Raw genomic sequence first — 7,236 nt, 5'->3', positions numbered from 1 at the left:
TAAAAAAAAATGCAAAGAATAGTGGCTTAGAATAGTGACAACATTAATTTTATTCATAAATCTGCAATTTTGCCAGGGCTAAAGGAGAGAGGTTGTTTTGGCTCTACTGGGGTGGCGCAAAAACTGGGGGCTAGAATCATCTGAAAACTCACTCACAACTCTGCTGGCTGCTGGCTGGCTGTCGACAGGGCCTTCAGCAGGAGCTATGGCTGAAAGACCTACACGTGGCCTTTTCATGTGGCTGCTTGGCTTTCTCACAGCATGGTGGCTGGATTCCAAGGGCAAGTGTCTTGAGAGAACAACGCAGAAGCTGTTTTGCATTTTATGAGTTGGTCTTGGAAGTCACATAACATCACTTCCATTGTGGTCAAAAGTCTGCCCAGATTCAAGAAGAGGGAACATAAACCCCATTTTTTGGCAAAGAGATGTCCATGTCACTTTATAGGAAGAGCACATAAGACGGTATGTATTGCCATAGTCATCTTTGGAAAATACAAACCGCCACAAATTTGAAATGGCAAATCATTTAGAATTGGTTATCTGGAGTCTATGACACTGTTATCTAAGGATTTTCCTAAGGACCACATATATCAATAAGCTGGTTACTAATTGTTTTAATTTTTTTTTTTTTTTTCCAACGTTTATTCATTCTTGGGACAGAGAGAGACAGAGCATGAACGGGGGAGGGGCAGAGAGAGAGGGAGACACAGAATCGGAAACAGGCTCCAGGCTCCGAGCCATCAGCCCAGAGCCCGACGCGGGGCTCGAACTCACGGACCGCGAGATCGTGACCTGGCTGAAGTCGGACGCTTAGCCGACTGCGCCACCCAGGCGCCCCATTTTTTTTTTTTTTTTTTTTAATTTTTTTTTTTTTTTTCCAACGTTTATTCATTCTTGGGACAGAGAGAGACAGAGCATGAACGGGGGAGGGGCAGAGAGAGAGGGAGACACAGAATCGGAAACAGTCTAATTGTTTTAAATGCCAATATCTGGACCTCTCTCTCAAGGATTCTCATTTGGCAGATCAGATTTAGGCATCTGGTGTCTGGTTTTTCGAGAAGTCCTCAAAATAATTCTTATGCGTGTTAAGAATGTTCTTTGTTTATACAGATGCTTTAATCATTTACACATTTCCATTACACATTTACACATTTTCTTCTCTGAAACAAAGTGGTGATACTTTGAGGAGAGAGAGAGCTTTGAGGAATGTAAGTCTCCAGAAGAATCACTTCAGACATGCCTTTGGGTTTGTAATATGCACATGTTACTTGTCAAGAGACACTTTGAAAGTAGTGTTGTTGATTGGAGTTTTGTGGACATTTGATTTTAGTTTCCACACATGTCAAAATGGAAAAAAAAAAAAAAAAAGGAAAGAGATTACATTATAGTCACAATCAAGAAATCTGTTTTTTTTTTAAGTCTAGTTTTATGATCAAATTTTATATGCTTTTATGTTAGGCATCAAAAGAAAAAGCAACATTTATAATGATGTAGTTGAACTTATGTCATAAGGAAGGATTCTTTGTAGAAACTTGACATGATAATGTATATGGTGATGGGAATTCCATTTTCAAGGAACCTCATGAAATATGTGGGAAATAAATGCTAGTAGAAGACATTTCCCTGAACTTTGCTGATCAAGCAACTTCAATGACCTAAAATATACTTGAGAAAGCAGCATGTAAAAAAAGCCTCTGTGCAATCAAAATAGAATACAAAAGTTTATACTTTACTTGGTTTACATGCTATTAACTTGCATGAAAGTCTGATAGCAAGGTTCCCACCTTACAGCAAAGGAAAAACATCACGTTAGAATGCGTCAGAAGTGAATGACTACAATCTGGCACAATGATAAGTAGAACTGAGGCAACAACAAAAATTTAATTATTTCAAAGCAGAGTAGTTTTTCAGAGTATAGGAAACCCACTTTTATATCTCACTCTTTTTAAGGGCACCATTCTAGTACAGAGGTCCAGCAACTATTTTTTCATCATAGTAAATCCGACTTTTTGAAAAGCTTAACTGATATTAAATATATTCTGTTTAAGAGATCAGGAAAGGGGCGCCTGGGTGGCGCAGTCGGTTAAGCGTCCGACTTCAGCCAGGTCATGATCTCGCGGTCCGTGAGTTCGAGCCCCACATCAGGCTCTGGGCTGATGGCTCAGAGCCTGGAGCCTGTTTCCGATTCTGTGTCTCCCTCTCTCTCTGCCCCTCCCCCGTTCATGCTCTGTCTCTCTCTGTCCCCAAAATAAATAAACGTTGAAAAAAAAAAAAAAGATCAGGAAAATACTTAACAATTTGAGAAAAAAATTTCTTCTAAGTGGTTAAAATTAAATAAGCTTTGGTGATTTAGTAGACGAACTTCCATTATGTATAAAATTATTTTCTGTAGATTGCCTCATTTGTAGAAGGTGCTAGATAATAAGTCTTTCCTTATTGACATGCAAATAATTCATTCTATTAAGATTTTTCTTAATTTTTTTTACAAAAATAAAAGCTTAGGTGTGACATAAAATCTAATATGGCACTCTAAATCTAATAAACTGTATCAACATTTCAGAGTTATATTCATATCAGCAAATGCTAATAAGCTGGGAAGCGCACAAGAACCAAAGGAGTCATCTAACCTACCACCAAGTCCTATTGAATTTTGTTCCAGAATTCCTTTCAGATATATTCACTTCTCTGACTCCACTGCCACCAGCCTTGTCCATGTCACATCATTTCTCCCACCTACATTTCCTCAATAGGCTTCTTTCTCCCATTTCTCTTGGCTGCCCCCAATCCCTTCTCCATGTAGCCATCAGATCAAATCAGTTCATTTTCCAGTCTGTTACTGTGACTTTCCATTCTATTTCAAGTAAAACTAAAGTCCTTAGCTTCTCCTTCACCATCCTGAATGATGGACTTTCATCTTACTTCTCCACATCTCACGAAACTCCCCTTTGCTCACTCTGCTCTAGATCCTTTGGCCCTGACTAAGTGTTTTGGCCTTTGTATAGACAATTCCTTATGCCTTTTCTCTATATTCTTGGCAGAGCTGGCTCCTTGTTCCTCAGGTGTCAGTTTGAGTATTGCCCCCTCCAAGAGGCCTTTCTTGATTATGCTACCTAATGCAGGTCTGTCTTTCCTCACCATTATTCTTTATTACAGTACAGTGTGTTTAAGTTCTTTTGTAGTTTGTATCATAATGCATTTTGTTTACTTATTTATTTTGTTTCCCTCACAAGCCCCATGATGGCAAATACCAGTCTGTGTTGTTTTGTTTTGTTTTTTTTTTTCAATGTTTATTTATTTTTGGGACAGAGAGAGACAGAGCATGAACGGGGGAGGGTCAGAGAGAGAGGGAGACACAGAATCGGAAACAGGCTCCAGGCTCAGAGCCATCAGCCCAGAGCCTGACGCGGGGCTCGAACTCACGGACCGCGAGATCGTGACCTGGCTGAAGTCGGACGCTTAACCGACTGCGCCACCCAGGCGCCCCATAAATACCAGTCTGTTTTATTAAACATTGATAATAGCGAATACCTGGCACATAGTAGGTGTGTAATAAATATTTTTTGAAATAATAAATAAGTGAATAGTGGCCTATAAGTAAATCAAGAGCTAAATGCTTGGAATTTATAATGGCAGGTGAGTATGCTAATAAACTTTTCTGCATCTTTAAGAAAAATTGAGGTGATTCATAGATGTTCTATCAATATGGATTTTGAGATGAGAAGTTTGTAGAGTTCATAACTAATTTCTCACTGTGATATTATAGATTGCATTGATTCTCTTCTCCAAACATGACTTTTTCATAATACAAGTAGGGTGTTAGAAATGTTTGGCCTGATTCAATCAAGTGTTTCTTCAGAGGAGAATAAAAGGAGTGAGGTTATGGATATGGAGATACAAAGCTGGGAATTATTAATTCTGTATCCCATTTACCCTCAAGAACAATTAAGAGATTACACCTGTCATGAATGTTCTCTATGGAATTTGCAGAGTTTAGCATATACATTACATTCAGTAATGGTTCAATAAACATGAGTTTAATTGAATTTACCTTGTAAAGTTGGAAATGAGATACATTTATCTTTGTTCAGGCTTCTAGATTTACTCCATGGCATCCAATTAATGATAATTTTAATATAGATTATGACAAAAAAGATGTTGGTTTCTTACATTCATAAGTAGTGCATGCTTCTTGAAGCCAGATACCATGACTTAAGTATTTTTCCATTTTCAAGATGGGCCTAGGAATGGAGGTGGTACACAATAAAAACAGAAATAAATTATATTTTTTGAAGGAATGGAAATACTTCAGACCACCTAGGGGATCTAGTTTAAATTACTTTTGTGTACCGAATAGATTGAGAAGCAGATATAATAATATAGGCTTCTAATGCAAATACGCAAAAGTGAACAAACATGCTGAAATAGATCTCTTTACACTTATGTAGAAATATGTGATGATACAGGCAACAATTTTATTATTAAAGGAATGCACAGTAGGTCTTATGTAAAATAAAATAAAAAAGAAACCTTTAGGTGGCGGCCAAGAGCTATGATTATGAATTCCTTAGGCTGCTTTTATGAGAATTTATGATCTTGTTTGAAAGTGGTCATGTTAAACAGACTATTTAAACCACAGTAATTGAGTGCAAAGCAAATACAAGAAACAAAATTAGGTCTTCAAAGAAATGGATTTGAGTGTTAATATCATTAATCAAATCCTGATTTTGATTAAACAATGGGTATTCTGGTTATGAATATTCGTTAGGAAGCCAGATCTGGGAAGAGAATTTTATTGGAATTTAGTCATGGGATTAATTACTCTTGGCAGTTAAATAATTATTTTAATTTTGAAACAAATCATCTTTAAAACAAAATGGTAGCATTTTAAGAACTCACAGAGTGTAATAAAGATGTCAAAACTGTCCAGATGCTATTGTGCAATTGGAAACTCCACTCAAAATTGACACAATGCCCCAGAAAAAAAAGGTCAATGATCTAACTCATTCTTGCAACATCTGCCAGAAGCTATGGCTTCTTGGAGTACTGTGTTCTTTTTCTCTTGCATTACTCTCTCAAATGAAAGTTGATGATCAAATCCATCATATACCTCTTTAAATTCTAGGAAAAAAAGGGGGAAATAAAAATAATTTTAAAGTGTTATGATTTTTTGATGGTATGCACTAGGTTTTCCTCTCTGTTTGTTCTTTTTATCAATATGCTTTAATCTACCAGAGGAAACAAATTTAAGCATCATTATTAGAAATTTCTTGGTAGTAATTTTCGCTTAAAGTTATTATTAATGGTTCATCTGTTAGCATTTAGATTCATGATGTACACGTTGACAACACTTTTGGCAAGATAGACTAAATTTGGATATTTGTTTCCAATTAATTAGGACTTATGTGATGACGTATCTCTAGTTCAATTCTTGTCCCCTTAAATAGCACATTTAACATCAATATATGCACACTCAAGATCATGGAGGAGGGAAAACAAGTAAAAGACAAACTTAGAACACATGGAGTTGACAGGTTTCAAGATGCAATAAGAGTACAGAAACAAATTAAAATGCTAGAGCAAAAACCACACATTACTGTTGAGCAATAAAAAAAAAAAGAGAAGGAAAAGTGTGGGTTGATATTAATAAAGAAAAGCTCTATAGAGAAGATAAGTAAATTGGTGATTTCCCAGTGCATTATTGGGAAGGGAATCATTTTAATCCTGAAGAAACTCTATTTCAATTACTCAATGTTCATATTCCAAAACTGTAGTGTAGTAATATAGATATAACAGTAGCATTGAATTGTTCCTATTCTAAATATTCTCCACTATGTTAGTCAATGGCAAGGTAACATCCCCTCTCAAAAAAACATTTCGTATGTTGTTTGATTACGTAGCAAACTTCATTCCTCTAGCAGTTTACAATGTAAAATTGTCTATGAGTAAAGTTAGGCTAAAAATCTAGAAAGTTGGACCTATGGGATTAATGTGGTAAACATATATTCTCCTTGTCACCATGAATATTCAAAATGATATTCCTGAGGATAGGAATTAGGAGAGCTGGCTCTAACATGATTCTGATGGTATATACGGTGATAAAATTATAGTCAGGATACATCACTTCTCTGGAAACATTTTTCTTCTTTAGAACATGAAAGAGAAAAAGTGGATGGTCTGTACATTTCCTCTTAGCTATAAAATGTTACATTTTTTTTTCAGGATTTTTAGAGAGTAAAACCAAATATAATTCAACATTATCAATATAGAAAATTTTGTTCATCTAACAAGTAAAAGCACAGCATAGTTTCAGTGAGAATTGCAAAATGAATCCACTGTATATAGGGCCCCACACGTAGGTCAAGAATGGCCCCCTAACATTGTGCAATGCTCAACATGCATGACTATGTGTTGGTGCTATAATTATATCAATAGTGAAGAAAAGAAGATGTGGAAAATTCCTCTGTAATAAAATTTTTATATAATTTTTAATGACAAGTTTGCGAAAGCATAAATAAAGAATCTGCCACTATGCTAATGGATTTAGTTATATATGTATATCTCATATAATTTATGTAACTATATGGTCATGAATCATTCAGATATTAAGATATATAACTCCTTAGTTTAAAGCAATGCATTTAAACCTGAATGGACCATTTATCTTTACATGCAATACACTATTGCATACTTTTGGAAATTAGGTGAAAGTCTATAAAAGAAAGATGAACATCCAATTCCCAAAACAAACAAAGAAACAACTCAAACTGTATGCTCATTTGATGATAGGGAAGCAGAAGAAATCTCTGTACTCAAGAAATTTTTATTATTTTATCTGCCATATGGAATAAACAGTATAAAATGATGGAAGTGCCCAAGTGCATTTACGCCAATACCATATGAAAATAAGTAGGAGAAAAACCTTTGGTTCTTGTTTCTTATAACTATTGCCGTAAAAACTATAATTAATCCTGAGCCACGTCTTTTTTCTGCTCCTTGTCAGTCGACCACATAATGTACAAAAGTTATTTTATCTTGAGTGGCAACAATTCAGCATGCTGGACTAGCTGATTTCAGAGTCCTGCTCTTTCCTACTTGATTCAAGTGAATAATGCCTGATCTAGACAAATCTAGTAGATGACAAATCTCATTGATTCTATTCACTGTGAATTTACAGAGGGGACAAAGAGAAAAAACAAAAGCAGTCTACTGTTTAAGATGCTAATTTCTAGGATTATC

General features: G+C 35.6%; 1 long non-coding RNA gene across 2 annotated transcripts; it reads right to left on the bottom strand.

Moving 5' to 3' along the window:
- Positions 1–1,094: 1,094 nt before the first annotated feature.
- On the bottom strand, positions 1,095–5,114 carry LOC123607651. Of its 2 annotated transcripts, none has more exons than XR_006716835.1 (3): positions 4,897–5,114; positions 4,049–4,238; positions 1,095–1,281 (listed from the first exon to the last, which is right to left on the bottom strand). It is a non-coding gene; the product is annotated as an uncharacterized LOC123607651 (long non-coding RNA). The 2 variants fall into 2 exon arrangements; XR_006716834.1 differs by having other exon boundaries at positions 4,168–4,238.
- Between the last annotated feature and the right edge of the window lie 2,122 nt (positions 5,115–7,236).

This window comes from Leopardus geoffroyi, chromosome A2, assembly GCF_018350155.1.
Source record: "Leopardus geoffroyi isolate Oge1 chromosome A2, O.geoffroyi_Oge1_pat1.0, whole genome shotgun sequence".
NCBI classification, from domain to species: Eukaryota; Metazoa; Chordata; class Mammalia; order Carnivora; family Felidae; genus Leopardus; species Leopardus geoffroyi.
This window is presented reverse-complemented; position numbering and strand designations above follow the sequence as displayed.